This window comes from Macrotis lagotis, chromosome 1 (assembly GCF_037893015.1).
Source record: "Macrotis lagotis isolate mMagLag1 chromosome 1, bilby.v1.9.chrom.fasta, whole genome shotgun sequence".
Taxonomy (NCBI): Eukaryota; Metazoa; Chordata; class Mammalia; order Peramelemorphia; family Peramelidae; genus Macrotis; species Macrotis lagotis.
The window spans coordinates 149,785,662-149,803,666 of NC_133658.1; positions in this window are offsets into that span (position 1 = coordinate 149,785,662).

Sequence of the window (18,005 nt, forward strand, 5' to 3'; positions counted from 1 at the left end):
AGTAAAATGTAATTGTAAAACATTCAACTAAATAAAAATTCAGTTTTCTAGGTCAATATATAACCAACAGGAAACTTTATGACCCCATTTCTATTTGAGTTTGACACCATTGGTTTAGAATGCTGAAAAGTTAAGTGAGTTGCCCAAGGACTCACAATCAGAACATATCATAAACATGATTTGAACTTTTTCTGGCTCCTAATTCATCTATATTACCGTGTTATTATTATTATTATTATTATTATTATTTCATTTTTATCCTTATTTTTGATAATAGACTGAAACAGTCAATTCACTATGATTATTTTTAGTTATGTGAGCATGTGGAAACTCATGGAGAAAATGGTAATGCTCTGGAAATGCAGAGAAGTCATGTCCTAGGACTGAGACACAGGTCAGACCCAAGCAGACCATCAAGCACACAGGCAACAACAGATTCAATGCAGCAGAGACAGGAAACCTTTGGAACTGAGGGAAGGCTTAGTTCTTCTTGCAAGTTATCCTATTGTGACCCAAATAGTTGTCAGTTTGGCTTCTCTCCCAATGTAGTAAGTCACACCTTTTGACATATTATGACAAGCTTCTCACTTCTTAGAGTCTGCACTCCCAGAAGGATTCAACTTCAACACCTACTCTTTGGTATAAAAAAAAAACATACACTGTCCATCCTGTATTCTAAAGGATGGTTTTCAACAGCCTTAGGTTGGATCCCAATTTCCATTCCTTCATCACTGTATCCTAAGAGCATGGCTCAGACATCTAATTCTATGTTTATAATTGTATTTGATACTTTATAAACAAATCCCCTAAATATAAACTCAACCCCTAGTCTCTAGGGACTCTAACCTAAAATGGATGTAGGAGTAAAAACAAACACAGGCAAATCCTAAAATAAAAACAATTAACTAGCTCATAAATTCTCTTTACCTTAGTTTGTCCACGCATAGAATATTGAAGTAGCAATAACCCAGAAAGTCAATGTAACTTGCCCAAAATCCCACAGCTAATGAGTGGAAAAGGTAAGACTCTGGTTTTCTGACTCTCAAACCAATCAGTACTCTTCTACTATATCATTCTTATTGAGGGGAAAGGGGGAGGTCAGAATAAGCATGCAATAATTGCCAGCCAAATTACAGACACTGTGCTAAGCATTTTGCAATTATTATCTCATTTGATATACACAAAACATTAGGTTGGTGTTAGAAGAAACTGAGACAGACAGAAGTTAAACAACTTGCCTAAAGTCACTCATTTTGTAATTAATTTAGACTATATTCAAACCCAGGACTTCCTGACTACAGGCCAAGAACTCTATTCACTTAACTGCCAATAATTGTTGCTAAAATTATGAGTGAAAAGCATCCTGCCATATTGGTAGAGCTAGCCTTGGATTCAGAAAGACAACTATTTACTGGTTACTTTGGACAAGAAGTTGAACAACTCAGTCACCTCAAGCAATTCTCTCAAATTTTAAGGTGCAGAAAATATGGTAATTGGAATTGGAAGATGAAATTCACTTTCCATGATTCTCTATACCATGGAAGTCACAAGTTCAGTTAAAAAATGAGTATACCAAAAAATATTTACATTATATACCTGAGAACTATCAGCAGAGATAGAATGTTTAAGGAAAATCAAACAAACAAAAGTTGCTGCCACCCTTATTGGGTTCTAAGCTTAAAGTACTTAGCCAATGGCCCTTGAAATCTAATGCTTCTAGCAAGAATAATAACAGGTGACATTTATATAATGCTTTAAAGTTTGCAAAGCATTTTACATGCATCATATTCTCACAGCAGCCCTGTGAGGTTGGTGCCATTATCCTTCTTTCACTGATGGAAACAAAGGAAACAGAGGCCCAGAGAAGTTACCATGGTTACATGGCAAGTAAATGTCAGGATTCAGGATTCGAATCTGGACTTTTCTTGACTCCAGGTCCATTGCTTTAATGGAAAACAGTAAATCCTAATGTCTGGGTTTGCTATAGTTTTAGCTTAATCTCATCTGCAACCTTTCCACCTCTATTTCTGGTTTCTGCTCCTATTATCAGGTCTGCCCTGGATGACCTAATTTTCTTCCTGCTGCCAGTGACCTCCTCCCTATAGCATTATTCACACCCAAGCCCTCTGCCTAGAGTCAAAGTCCCTCTTTAAATATCTCCCCAGGGAGATTTCCCTTCCTTCCAGTAACTGGTGATTGACTTTCCCTGTAAAGCCTTCCATGCTGATGTGTAGGAAGGATGCCCTAGAGAAATAAATTGTGCTTCCATATGAGGGCCCAGGGAGGAAGTGCTGGCTTTGGCAGAAGGCATTCAGGCTGCTGAGGTTTCCCACCTCCCTTCAATGAGTGATAGGGCCTCAGGCTGAGTTACTGCAGCCAGCCAAATTATCATTTTGAATGGTTCGACATGGCCACCAGTGGAGCAGAAACAAACTCATGGCAGCCATCTTAATCACCCAAAGCCTACCTTCGACACAAATCAATCTGGTGTTTAATATACACCAGAACTTTAACAATCTCTGGCTAAATGACCACCACTGCAAACTTCTTAGCCTAGACAGTAATAGGGAGAGTGTGTGGAAAGAGGTGGTGACTTGGACTATGAACCCTAGATTCATATTATATATCTAGCGTTTAATAATCCTTTGACTTTGGGCAAATTCCTTCCCTTCTGTGGGGCTCAATTTCCTTATAGGGAAACCAGGGATAGTATTTGCTGTACCTACTTCACAGGATTATTATTAGGAAAACTTTCTTTATGTTTAAAGCAGCAGTATACTAGAATGTAACACTAGATTTAGATTCAGAAAACCCAGGATTATGTTCCAATTCAGGGGTTTATGACTTATGTTATCTTAGTCATTGTTTTCCTGAACCTCTTTCCTCTTTTTTTCTCATTTATAAAATGGTAGAGTTGGATTCAAAAACCTAATCTCTCAGGTAGGCTCCTTGCTTCAGCCCTTACCCCTTCCATAGATCCAAAAGGTAGTTTCTTCCTTGGTTCTCCAATTTGTTTATGATATTACATTTTTATATCCATATCCACCATTTCTGTTTGATATTTGAGAGCAGAATCTGGCTCCTTCTTCTATTTCTATTCTAACTCCACTGTGCCTAGCACAGTGACTATCACATCTTGTTGTTTAGTAATTTCAGTCATTTCTAACTCTTTGTGACCCTATGTAAAGCTTTACTTGGAAAAGATATTGGAATGGGCTGCCATTATCTTTAGCTCGATTTACAGATGAAGCAAACAGGGTTAAGTGACTTGTCCAGAATCACATAGATAGCTAAGTATCTGAGATCAAATTTAAATTCAGGAAAATGAATCTTCCTGATTCCCAGTCCTGAGTTCTATCCATTTCACTACCTAGCTGTTTAAGTATGAACTTGGACAAGTGTTTAATTTCTTTTGGACTCAATTTCTACATCTAAAAAATGAAAGGAGACCAACTGATCTCTAAAGTCCTTTCCCTGTACTACTAGCATAGATTGTCTACCAGTTATCCTTATAATTTGGAGTTTATCTCTCCAATAAACTATGCTTTTCTATATCCTCTGCAATGTCCTTACTCAAAAAATATGTATAAATTAATTCCTTCATTTGATCTTCTTAATAGTCTGTATGTAGGGTATGATATTGCTATTCTTATTTTACAGACATCCAATGTCAAACATGCAATTAGAATTAATACCAGGACTGGAACACAAGCTTTCCGACTTCCAATCTGGCATTCTTTCCAGTAGAGTGTCTATTAGGTGAACCATGGAATGATAAGAATATTGGATTGGGGGCCAGAGGATCTGGATTTAATACCTTCACTCAACTACTTATTAACTGACTCTGGGCAACTCATTTAATTTTCTTGAACCTCAATTTCTACAGATGGAAAATATGCAAATAGAGGATGGATAAGAAAGGCCCTTCCAGTTGTAAATAGCTCTGGGTGGTATGAAGTGATTGAACTTAGATTTGATCTGGGTTCAAATGTTATCTCAGATACTTACCTGTGTGACCTGGGGTAAATAATTTAACTTCTCTGAGCCTCAACCTCTTCATCTCTAAAATGAAAATTTTGATAAAAAGAACATCTACTTCACAGGGTTTTTGTGATAATCAAATGAGATAATATGTAAATCGCTTTGCAAAGCATAAGAAAATCAAATAATAGTTACTGGGATCATCAACATCATTATTCCAGGAGAATTTTCTGAGGGGTAATAACAAGATACAGATATGAAGAGAAATAGTACACAAGCAAAGAAGTAAGGAGTATGACAGCAAAGAGCAGAATGCCCTTGACTTTTTTGTTTCCATTATGTTGCTTATCTACTTCCAAGTTGAAACAAGTTAGCCATTCTAATATTCTCCAGCTTTCCTATCCTTCTTTCCCTCTCAACTATTGAGTAGGACTGGGAAAACCATCTCTTAGTGGATAGATGTAATCCATTATTTCTCTGTCAAGAGGGAGAGAACATTATTTTTATAAAATTAATTATATTTCATGTAAATAAAAAGTTATTTTCCTTTTTTTCTGCCTCTTCCCTTCTTTTTTATTTAATTTATATATTTTCAACCATATGTATATGTATATTTTTAAGTTACAAAATTTCCTGCTTCTTTTTTTAAAGGAAGAAAACCTTGTGGGAAATATGCATTGTCAAGCAAAACAAATTCCCTCATTTTCTGTGTCCAAAGAATATAGGTCTAAATCTGTACACTGAGTCCATCACCTCTCTGTCAGTGTTTCATTATGAATCCTTTGGAATAATGATTAGTCTTTGATCAGAAGTCTTAAGTCTTTCAAAATTGATTGTCTATAGATTGTTCTCAATATTATGCTAAATTCATTTTAAGTTTATTCATCTTTTTGTATTTCTCTAAAACTGTCTATTTCATAATTTCTTACAACAAAATAGTCTTCCATTATATTTGTATACCATAATTTATAGAGTCATTCCCCAGTTGAAGTGCACTCAATTCTAATCCTTTACCACTACAAAAAGAGCTCTTAAAAATGTTTTTGCACATAAACATTTTTGTACTCTTTCCTTTTATTGTGTGTGGAAATTTAGATCTAGTACTGCTCTTGCTGGATGAAAGTATATAAAGAATTTAATAATTTAAGAGGGGGAGGGGAGTTGTTCCAAATATATTTCCAGAATGACTGAACTAATTTACAATTCTGCCAACACTATGTCAATGTACATGTTTTCCAATATTATACCCAACACTTGTCATTTCTTTGGCCAATGTTACCAATCTGATAAGGATGAAGTAGCATCTCAGAGTTGTTTTGATTTTCATTTCTCTAATAATTAGTGATGGAAACATCTTTATATAGCTAGTAATTATTTGGATTCCTTCAGAAAACAGTCTCTTCCTAATTCTCTTACCATGTCTTTTTCAATTGGAGAAGAGCCCTTATTGTTATAAATGTGAATCAGTTCCATATATATATATGTATATGTATATATATATATATATATATTGCAAATGAGATCCTTAGCAGATAAAATTTAATGAAAATGTTTTCTGTTACCTATTTCCCTTCTAATTTTATCTGCATTGGTTTTGTTTAAGTAAAAAACTTACCATATTCTTTGCCTATTTATCAATTGAGGAATGATTTATATTCTTATAAATTTGACAGAGTCCTTTAAATATTTGAGATTGAGATTTTATCTTAGAATATATCTATAATTTTCCCCAATTTTCCTCCTTTCTTTCTAATCTGGCTATATTGTTTTGTTTTAATAAAAAATATTTAATTTAATATAATAGAAAGTATCCATTTTACACCTCACACTGCTGTTAATCTCATAAACCATTTACCTCTCCAGAAGTAGGATAGAGAAGATATTCTATGTTCCTCAAATTTTCTTGTAATATCTCTTTTATATCTAGATCAATTTATATCTATATCAATTTTGGTATGATCTTGGTAAATGGTATAAAATATTAATCTATGTGCAATATCTCCCATATTGATTTCCAGTTTTCCTCAAAATTTTTACCAAATAATGAATTTTTATTCCTAAAAATAAATTTTTTTACACATAAAATATAAGTACAGATACAAGTACAGGCAATTTTCAGATGAAATCAAAATAAAATTTGAGGTCATATGAAAAAATGCTCTAAATCATTATTGATTAGGAAAATGAAAATGAAAATAACCCTGAGATATCAATTTATTATACCTATTAGGCTGGCTAAAATGATTAAAGGGAAAATGTTAGAGAGAATATGGAAAAATTAAAATACTAATTCACTGTTGTGGAACTGTGAATTGATCCAAACATTTTGTAGAGCAATCTGAAATTATACGCAAAATGTAATTAAACTGTCTCTATTCTTTGACAGCAATACTAGTAATAGGTATGTTTCTCAAGATGATTAGGGAAAATGTATTTCTAAAATATATATAACATTTCTCTTTGTGTTGTCAAAGAACTGGAAATTGAGAATGCCCATCAAGATAATTAGGGAAATCTATTTTTAAAATATGTATAACAGTTCTCTTTGTTGTGTCAAAGAAATGGAAATTGTGAGGATGCCCATCAATTGGGGGATGGCTGGACTAGTTATAGTATGTGATTGTGATGAAATTGTACTGTGCTGTAAGAAATGATGAACTCAATGATCTTAGAAAAGCATGAATAGACTTGTACAAAATAATGAAGAGCAAAATGAGCAGAATCAATAGAACTTTACATATGGTAACTCAGTTCTTCTCACATCACTTTGTATAAGTTCAAAAAGGCCTAGTTATGTTTTTGCCTTCTGAAACCAGTACCTTGATCATTGCTTATAGCAAAATACTGCCCCTTCATAATCATATCTCTCAACTTTTTCAGTCATTTCTGAACAGATGTGCATTTCCTAATTTCCATATTTTTTGCTAAGGAACTGATATAAATATTTTTGCACATATAGGTCCTTTTCTTTTCCTTTGATCTCTTTGAGGTGCAGAATTAAATAGTATTTACTGGGTCAAAGGGTATGCCTCTGGGCTCAGTTCCAAATTGTTCTCCAAAATGATTGGATCAGTTCACTAGTTCATCAGCAAATTATTAGTAAACTTATTTTCTTTCATCTGCTCCAGCATTTGTCCATTTGTCATTTCTGATAGGTGTGAAGTGGTACCTCGGAGGTGTTTCAATTTGCATTTCCCTAAAAAAAATAGGAATTTAGAACATTTTTTTTCATTTTTCATTAAAATATAATTATAGATAGTTTTGATTTGCTTTTCTAAAAATTATATGACCACTTGTCAATTGAGAAATTGTTCTCAATTTTATAAATATGATTCAGTTCTCTATATATTTGAAAAATGAGACCTTTAATAAAAGAAATACTGTAAATTTTAAATATTATTTCATTGCCTATGATACTGTTTATAAAATGTAGACTCCTTGATTATCTGTTTAATTAGCATTATCTTTTAGATGTTGTTGTTCTGATTGTTTTTGAAGTGGATAGAGCACTGGCCTTGAAGTCAGGTGGGCAGGATTTCCAATCCAGTCTCAGACACTTGACTCTTACTAGCTGTGTGACTGACCTTGGGTAAGTCAATTAACCCTAATTGCCTCATATCCAGAGTCATCTCCAGTTGTCCTGATTCAAATCTGGTCACTGGATCCGGATGGTTCTGGAGGAGAAAGTGAGACTTTTGACTCCCTCACTCAAATCTAATGCACTTTGTTATCATGTCATCATCATGTGGTCTTCTTCAAAAATGAAGGACAGGGAGGCAGAACCAAGATGGCGACAAGAACAGCTCTTATCTTAGGCGCTTTCATAAAACTCATAAGATAAGGACTCTAAATAAATTTTTGAGAGACAGAACCCACAGAGGGACCCAGTGAGACAGTTCTCCTACTCAAGGTAAGCTGGAAAAGAGCCGAAAGGCTCTACTCCCAAGGGTTGGAGGGGCGGTCCGCCAGAGGGGTGGCCTGCCAGAGCGAAAGAACTTCAACCTCCCAGAGGCAGCCTCAGGGTGCTAGGAGCCATGGCTCACAGCAACAGGGAGAGTTTCCTGAGCTACATACCCTGGGGAGCACCAGGCACAAATTGGGGGAACAGCGGGGGACCTCTGCCAGAGCGAGGACATGAAGCCCAGCCCTCAGGGCACAAAGAGAGCAGCTTGGTAAGCACAGCCAAGTTCCAGAAACAAAAGCAGGTGGAACAGGTAAGCAGGAGCCCTCCAGGCATGAGCCCATTGAACCTAGGGAGGGGAGTGAAGAGATAGACTGCAGAGCTCTGCCCCTGGAACAGGACTCTGGGGCTCTGAACATATTCAGATCCTGATCGCAGTCTAGGCCCCCCATAGAACAGCAGGCCCCCCCCACCTCAGCCACGTGGCAGAGGGGGGGTTCATATGGTCATTCACAAACCAGGAGAGAGGACAGAGCCTCACACACAGAGACCCTTGTGGGAGTGTCCCAAAAGCTCAGGAAGCACACCAAAAACAGGCTTAGGCTGGGAAAATGAGCAAGCAGAGAAAAAAGGAAAATCATTGAGAAATATTTTGCAAATGAGCCCAAGAAGGATCAAAATACTCAGTCTGAAGATGAGGAAGCACAAGCTCCTGCAACTAAGGACTCCAAGAAAAACAGAAATTGGGTTCAGGCTATGAGAGAGCTCAAAAAAGACTTTGAAAATCAAATGAGGGAGTTAGAAGAAAAACTGGGAAAAGAAATGAAAGAGATGCAGGAAAAACATGAAAATGAAGTCAGCAGCCTAGTCAAGGAAATCCAAAAAAATGAAGAAAATAGCATGCTAAAAACCAGCTTAGTTCAAAGGGATAAAAGAGTTCAAAAAGTTATTGAGGAGAATGCTTTAAAATTCAATATTGGCCAGATGGAAAAAGAGATAAGAAAACTCTCTGAGGAGAACAAATCCTTCAGACAAAGAATAGAATTCAGGGGGATTGATGAATTTACCAGAAATCAGGACTCTATATTTCCAAACCAAAAAAAAAAATTAAAAATTAGAAGAAAATGTGAAATATCTCATTGAAAAAAACTGATATGGAAAACAGACTTAGGAAAGATAATTTAAAAATTATTGGAATGCCTGAAAGTCATGATGAGAAAAAAAGCCTTGACATCATTTTCAAAAAATTACTACAGGAAAATTGCCCTGATATTCTAGAAGCAGAGGGCAAAATAGAAATGGAGAGAATCCACTGATCCCCTGAGAAAGAGATCCCAAGAAACCAACCCATAGGAATATTATAGCCAAATTCCAGAATTCCCAAGTCAAAGAGAAAATATTACAAGCAGCCAGAAGGATACAGTTCAAATATCACGGAGCTGCAGTCAGGATCACACAGGACTTAGCAGCAACTACATTGGAAGCTCATAGGGCTTGGAATATAATATACCGGAAGGCAAAAGAGCTTAGAATGCACCCAGGAATCAACTACCCATCAAGGCTGAATGTCCTCTTCCAGGGAAAAGGATGAACTTTCAATGAACCAGGGGAATTTCAAATGTTCTTGTTGGAATGGCCAGAGCTGAACAGAAGGTTTGATCTTCAGATACAGGACTCAGGTGAAGCATAGAGATTGGAGGAAAAGGGAAAAATATGAGGGACTTGATAATGAACTGCATGTATTCCTGCATAGAAAAATGACACTGATAATACTCATATGAACCTTCTCAGTTAATAGAGCAGGTAGAGGGAGCTTTTATACTTGAAACACAGGAGAAAGCTGAATTTGAAGATAAAATATGGTGTAAAAATGGAGTCAATAGGAAAAAGGGAAATGTAATGGGAGAAAGAAAAAGGAGAGGGGGAATAGTTCAAGATATTTCATATAATAAGATTTTTCTTTATTACAATGAGCTATTGCAATGATATGGAAGGGGGGAAGGCAAGGGGGAATGAAGGAATCTTCTCTCTCATCAGAGGTGTCTAGGAGAGGAAACAGCATATATACTCAATGGCGTATAGGCAAGTGGAGTAAGAAGGAGGTGGGGGACAGGGGGAAGGGGGGATGTGAGTGATGCAGGAGAGGATGGACTATGGGCGGAGAGTGGTCGGATATAACACATTTTCTTTTTTACTTCTTGCAAGGGGCTGAGATTGGATGGCTTGTCCGTGACCATACGGCCAGGTGGATGCTGGGCCTAAGGGGTGGTATGGGGGCTCAGGGCCTCTTGGCCCCAGAGCCGGGGGATCTGTCTGCTGCACCACTCAGCTACCCTACAGCAGAGTCAGAATGAAAGGAGAGAGGAAATATAGTACATGGTAGTGGAGAAATATGAAAGGAGGGAGTTGCGATCAGCAATGGCAAAGGTGGAAAAATATGGAAATAAATTTGCCATGGACGTGATCCACTTGCAACAGAGTTGTTGTTGGTAGAACAAAGACTCAAGCACATTTTTCATTATTATTATTTGGGGGGTGGGTGCAAAGCAAATGGGGCTCGTTGGCCTGCCTGGGGCTACATAGCAGGGTGATCTTTGGGTGTCTGAGGCCGGAACTGGACCCAGGTGCTCCTGGCTCAAGGGCCAATGCGCTGATCACCACCCAGCCACCCCTACTATTATAACTATTTTATTTTATATTGGGTCTTTTTTTCATTTCTTTTGGTTTTTTCAGGTCAGTGGGGTTCAGGTGGCTTGCATGTCACACAGCTGGGTGATTGTTGGGTGTACGGGGCTGGATGTGGGCTCTGGTGCTCATGGCTCCAGCACTGGTGCCACCTGGCCATACCTACAATTATTACTATTATTTTTTTAATTTTAATTTTTTTCTCTCCCCTTTACTTTATCGCTCAAGCAAGTCTATATTTATGGGGGGAGGGGATATTTCATTTACTCTTAAACAAGAATATTTTATTAATGTAAAAAAATTATTTGTGCAAAATGAGAATAAATATTAAATTCAAAAATTAAAAATTAAAAAATTAAAAAATGAAGGACAAACATTACAGTTCTCTGAGTTTGTGTTTTGATATTCCCTGCTACTAGAGTAGCATTTTATGGTCAGGTTCTTTTTGTTATTGTTTGCTCATTTTTCTAGCCTATGCCTTAACTTCGAATTTTATGTTAGTCTGCAGGGATCTGAAAATGGGAAGGTATTCTCCCAAGCTTTAGGCTTTTCCATGTTGCTGTTTTCAGAGCTAGTTTTAGAAGTCTGCAAGTTTTCAGTGCTTCCAATATGCTGGGATCCAGAACAAAGTGTGACCACTATTCTCATGTTCTGTGTTTTGGTCTTTTACTTAAGAAGGGGCTTTGCTTCCCATCAGTTACAAATTAACACTCCTCTTTACTGTGACCAGGGCTACTGATTCCCTTGTGATTGACCATTAGCACTCTTTTCTGTCTTAGAACTGAGAACCAGAACTGCTTATGGGTATGATAATTGCCCATCTGCCAGATATATCCAGAGCTAACAATGTGACTCCTATAATTTCTTAGCAATTGTTCAATCCCCTTGTCCTCTGAGTTGAGAGTTCTAGAAGAAGCTGCTGTAGACACAGTTGCCATTTCTGTGTGCCTATGTTTCAGTCAAACCTCCTGTTCTCTCTGCCCCTTACCCTCCACCTACATTGCTATAGATCTCTCCTCTAGACCTCAGTTTTCTTGGACTAGAAAAATGTCTTGCCTTGAACTTTTGCTGGCTCTAACACTCTAAAATTTGATTTGAGTCATTGAGTTATTTAGGGGCCAATTTAGAGATCATTTGATTAGTTTGTTGTTTCTAATCTGCCATATTGGTTCAATTTCTGGAGACTAAACAATTCTGATGATTAGAATTAGTTACAGTAGATAGAATACTGGACTTGGAGTCAGGAAGAACTTTGTTTAAGTCTGACCTCAGATTCTTATAATGCCTAATAAATATTTGTTCATTGTTTCCAATTAACCCATGAGTATTTTATAAATTTTTAGCATGTATTCAAAGCTAAGCTAGTCACTGAAACATATACAGAGGTAAATAACACATTCTCTTTATAGGAGGACTCTAGGTGGCATATTAGAACTCTTTTTTTTTTAGGTTTTTTTTTTTCAAGGCAAACAGGGTTAAGTGGCTTGCCCAAGGCCACACAGCTAGGTGATTATTAAGTGTCTGAGGCCACATTTGAACTCAGGTACTTCTGACTCCAGGGCCGGTGCTTTATCCACTACACCACCTAGCTGCCCCCATATCAGAACTCTTAAGCCTGTGGTTAAGAAGATCTGAATTTGAAACCTGCCTCACATTCATGTTAATTCTTGGACCCTGGGCAAGTCACTTAATATCTAAACTCCTCGATTTCCTCAGCTATAAAATGAATACAATATTAGCATGCAATTACCTGGGGGTTGTGGTGAGGATCAAGTGATAAACTGTGTGCAAGGTGTTTTACAAATCTAAAATTCTGTTTAAATACTAGCTATAATCACTGCTTTGTAGTATAATTTTAATTTTGTATTTGTTATTCTAAGGATATGTAGATGGTATAGTAGATAGGGTACAGCCTTGGAGCCAGGATGACTTTTGTTCAAATCTGGTCTCAGACTCTTGGCACTTACTAACTGTGTGACCTTAGACAAATCATTTAACCCTGATTGCCTTGAATACCGGACCATCTCCAAGCACCCTGATTTGTATCTGGCTGCTAGATTCAGAGGTTCTGGATGAGAAAGTAAGGCTGGTGTTTTAGCAGAGCACCCCCTCACTCAAATCCAATTCACTTGCTTGACATGACATTACCTCCCTAATGTCATGGCTTTCTTTGAAAATGAAGGACAAACATCATCATCATCATCATCATCATCATCATCATCATCATCTATTACTGCTCAATTCCCTTCTTTCAGATAAGTAGCATTCTTTATCATTAGTCTTCTGGAATCATCACTTTTCAGTGCATTGATCAGACTTCTTAAGTCTTTTAGGATTATTCATTTCATTTTACTCCCTCAGTGTATGTGAACTAATCAATATACTACTATAGAAGTGAGAAGGCATCCCCCCAAGGAATAGAACTGTTATTTCCTGTAAAACATTGCCTTGGTCTTTCTTTTCTTCCCTCTTTCCAACCCAGGGGCACAGATCCTATTCCAGTATCTCCCATCTTGAACAGCAATCAGTGTTCTGCCAAATGTGGCCTCCTATATCCTTGACTTTATCTTCATAAATAAGCCAACATATTTAGCAGAAATCATTGCATCTTTGTTTAGGGATTAGGGCTAGGGATCTATTTAAACTGTGCTGAGCACTGGTAATCCTGAAAGGGCTTCAGCAAGGCTGATACCACTGTGGGGCCACAGCGGTTAGTGTGCTGGCTCAGTTGCAGATGTTATTAAGCCAGCCGTGTGTGCTCCACACAGATAAGTAGGGATGGGGCACATCCACACCATGAAGGTATGCAAGCACACACCTATATATGCATTTGTAACTAAAATCTGCAACCTGCTGTCTTCCCATTTCCATGCCCAAAGAGGAGTTCTGCCTAGAGATATAATTCAACTCAAGCTACCAGTTCTTTCATGAAGCTTTTACTGACTGATCCCTGAAACTTCACAAATATACATATTTGTACAAATGCATACTTATCTGTATATGTAACGATATACAAGGGATATTCAGACATGGGTGCAAACATAGAGCACAAATCAAAATCATAGGATTCTAGCATTTAGAACCGGAAGGGACCATAGAGATCGTTTTGTCCAATTTTTTCCATTTTCCAGATATGTGACTGGGGAACTCAGAGAATTTAAATGTCACTTTCTGAGTAAAACACTCAGGTTTTATGATTCTAAGTACCAGACTTTTCCCATTGCCTCATGTTGCATACTCAGACAGAAACATAAACACACAAATACAGAGAAGCATATACATAGTTAACCTACTTTAATTTGGCGGTCTGGTTTACAAATGCTCATAAACTGTGCTATCCTCTATTAGAGGACATAGCGAAAGTCATATGAATCACTGAACTCTGGATGATAAATAAGAATATGTGAGTTCAAATCCTGATTCTAATACTTACTTTCACCTTTAGGGGCCTCAGTTTCCTCTTCTGATCAATAAATTGAATTCAATCATTCTGAAGATACTTTTCAGCTCTAAATCCTATGTTTTTGTGATTATTTTCATTTGATGTGGAGTTCATAGGTAACACCAAGTGTTCCAATGCTTGTCTCTGCTTCTGAGCTTTTTTAAAACTCTTTAATCCTGTCAGGAATTATATGGAAATCTTCATAAAGCTCAATCAATAGGGTTCTCTTCTGCCTCTGGGTTAAGATATTTCCAGCAATATTGCAGCCTCTAGATAGCTTCTCCCCTCTGAGGTTAGAGTCCCAGGCTGGTCATGTGAGACTTTTAATATCACTCAGAGTAATTGGTTAATTAATCCCTTTATTCAAAAAGCCTTTATTGAATCATCTATTTTTAAGTCTTACTAATGTAACTTATTTGGGAAGGTGGGAAAGTGGTCTGGGATACAAGCAGTAAATCCCTGGAGATCCAAAGCTTTAGCAGTCTTGGTGAGACAAGACAACTCCATTATACTAAAATCCTACTTTGATTTCTCATCATGGTGTAGAGTTAACTTGGTGTTCTCAGAGGTTATATCAGCAGAGCAATAATGCTGTAAAAGGTTTTTTTATTTACCAAACTAAGAAGATTTAAAAATGAGTTCCCTAATACCTATTGTCTGAGGATCAACCTAGTCAAAACTTCAAAAGTGTCATAGGCTGGCTCTAATAGTGAATGCTTTACCCTCAGTAAATCTTGAAGACCATCTCTTAAGGCATAGAGGAATTAAAATCTGCATCAGTAGAGGGAGGCCCAGGTTCACAAAGATAATGTATTCTAGAAACACGTGAATGTATATGGAAAACTGTTAAGAACAAATAAGGGGAATACAAAAAAATCAGTGTTCTAAAAGTGTAAAAGGAAAAATAATCAGAAAAGGAGGTTTGATTTGAAGGGGCAAAGAAGGATGAAGAGAGGAGAACATTCGAGGTGGGGTAACTGGTAAAAACAAACATGTTATTTGAAACATGAGGAGATTTCTGTGGGTATAATTGAACAGTTAGACAAAAAAGGAAGGAGGGACATAAAGATTTATGATCACACAAAGAGTTAATTAAAAGAGGTATAGTTTCTAGGAAGAAGGTGATAGTTCTACTCTGCTCTACTATTGTCAGATCAAATCTAAGGCATTATATTCAATTCTGGGTACTACATTTTAGAAAAAGGCATTGAGAAGTCAGACGGTGTCTAGATAGGAGGATTTAGTTGAAAGAACTATACATGTTTAGCCCAGAAAAGACATGCTTCAGGGAAATGTGGCAGTTGTCTTGCTATCTTCAATTATTTGAAGGTTTGTCAAATGGAAGAGGGATTAGATTTGCTTTGCTCAATCCTGTGGATAGAACTATTAGCACCAGACAAAAGTTGCAAAAAGACAAATTTAATAATAATAGTAAATACTTATATAGCACTTTGTTTGCAAAGTATTTTTCCTAGTATTTCTTATTAGATATGATATTGTTGGCTCCTAAAGGTTTGCAATGCACTTTACAAATAACTCATTTAGATCTCCCAATACCGAGGAAGAAGACATTATTATTATTATTAACATTATTTTATAGATGAGGCAGAGAATAGTTAAGGGATTAACCTAGGGTCACAGTGATTTAGGTTGAAGTTGAACTCAGGCTCAAGTCCATTGATGTCATATTGTGTCAATTAGCTGACTTCTAAATTTAGGCTAAATGTAAGCAAATATTCCTCATTTAAAGCAACTAAAAAGTGTTTTGGGTTTCCTTGTGAAGTAGTGAGCTGCATTTCATTTTTTTCAAGACAAGTATAGATGGAGGTAGCTAGGTGGTACAGTGTATAGAGCATGAGCTCTGGAGTTAGGAGGACCTGAGTTCAAATTTGGCCTCAGACATTTAATCATTTCCTAGTTGTATGATCTTTGGCAAGTCACTTAAACCGCATTTCCTCAAATAAATAAAATTTCAAAAATAAGAAAAGTCTAGATGAATACTTATAAGATATATTGTAGAGGCAGCTGCCCTGGAGTCAGGAAAACCTGAGTTCAAATCCAGCACAATTGCCTCACAGTGAAAGGCAGAGACAGAGACAGAGACAGAGACAGAGACAAGGAGACTGAGAGAGACAGTGACAGAGTGACAGTGAGATTTTAGCCAGGATTGTTTTCAGGTTTGTGTTTGATTAGGGGGTCACTGAGATCATAAGGTTTCTTCTCATTCTGAAATCTTGAGGTTCTGTGAACTTAATTGAATATATGGATCAATACATCTTGATTGAGGCTGAAGTTTAGCCTTGCATCTCATTTCCATTCTCAGTTTCCAAAAAGTGTCCTGCTGGGCACAAGATCAGGAATCTTTCAAAGTCCATGCTTAGCTTATGCCACTGCTACCAAAGGCATGAACCTTAGATCTCCAGCTCACAGCATGAGAGGAGATGTAGGAAAAAAACATCAACTCTTATCCTCAACCCAATGCTGAGGATCAGAGCTACTCACCCAGGGACAGACTAGCAGATGGTGTAGCTGGCAGCAGGTGAAGTGAGACAGTAAAGGATGAGCACTGCACCCCTCTTGGCATAGGGTCCAAATGGGTGTGTTTACCCTCAGTTAACCAGGAAGGAGTGGCACTTTGTTTTCATGATTACAATTTCTCAGCAGATGGTGAATCAGACCTCGATGTTTCTGTGTGTGCCTTGTACATTTTACTTGTTGGTAATGAATTTACAAATCCTTTAACTATGAAAACAGAGCTTTCCCCACTAGCAGAACAGATGGGAGAGAAGGCTTTCTAAAGACTTTTCATAGTGGCCTTTTTTTTTCTTTTTCCCAGTTTAATATCTGTGTGTGTGTATGTGTGTGTGTGTCTAAAAATGCCTCATTAGTTGGCAAGGGACTCTGTTCTGCCTTTTCTAATTTCTGACCCACTGCTGGACTGACTTCCCTTAGCCACAGAACTGCTAACCGGAAAGTTTCCAGGCCAAGCTGTGGTACTTTCACCTGAGAACCCAGAGGCCAGAGACTACATTGAAGGGCAATCCCTTTTCTGGAGAAGATAAGCAGCTATTTGCAGTAACTCCTAAATCAGGAGAAGGGGTTCAAACTCTTCCTCCAGAAGAGCATCAATTGAATTCTTTGAGGTGAGGATTAAGGATCAAAATTAAATTGAGGAAGTTATTTCTGAAATACTAAGCAGATGAATCAAGGTTATTGGGTCAGTTCAGCCAACAGCAGAGATGGCAAGCAAGAATCAAGGTCAAGTATCAAAAGTCTGATCTCTGGAACAAAGAACTGAAAATCTGAAGAGAAGGAAGAAGAAAACTGGAATTGAAAAATGTTAAAATTGAAAATTGAAAAGAATCTTCTTATCTTTCCCCCCAACTCATTCAACTTTTTTTTTATGGAGAGCACCACCATTCTTCTAGTCCCCAAAATTTATAACATTAGTGATGCCAAGAACCATGGGCATGGGAAATATTGAAATCAATTGGAGAAAAATTTTATAAATCTTTTGTTTGCACTGTTAAAAAAAAATCTTCACTCTTCCTCTATCACTCTGTTAAAACACCCTGTCTTGACTTCCAGTCTGACCTTGGCTTAGTTCTCATTGATAAAGCAAGCTAGGTTAAGCAGGCACTGAAACAACATTTGAGACCACCCAGACCAGAATCCTGGACCCCTCCCTAAAAGCAAACACTCCAGTGCAGACTTGGGCAACTCCCAAGTTAACACCTCTTCCCATGGACCCTGAGAGGGATTTTGGGCAGGGCTCAAGTTCTTTTCTTCCCAGACTTCTGCTGAACCTGGCAGCTGGCCTACTAAGATTAATTAGCAATCCACCTGATTTTTCTTTAATCTCTTCTTAACTTCTCTATCACTTTCTTTATGTTGTAACTTCTTTTAATAAATCTCTATTTTTTTACACCTGCATTCCTGGGTCAGAGAGTGATTCCTCAAGGGAAAAAGGCAACAGTAGTAAATTCTTCTCTCTTA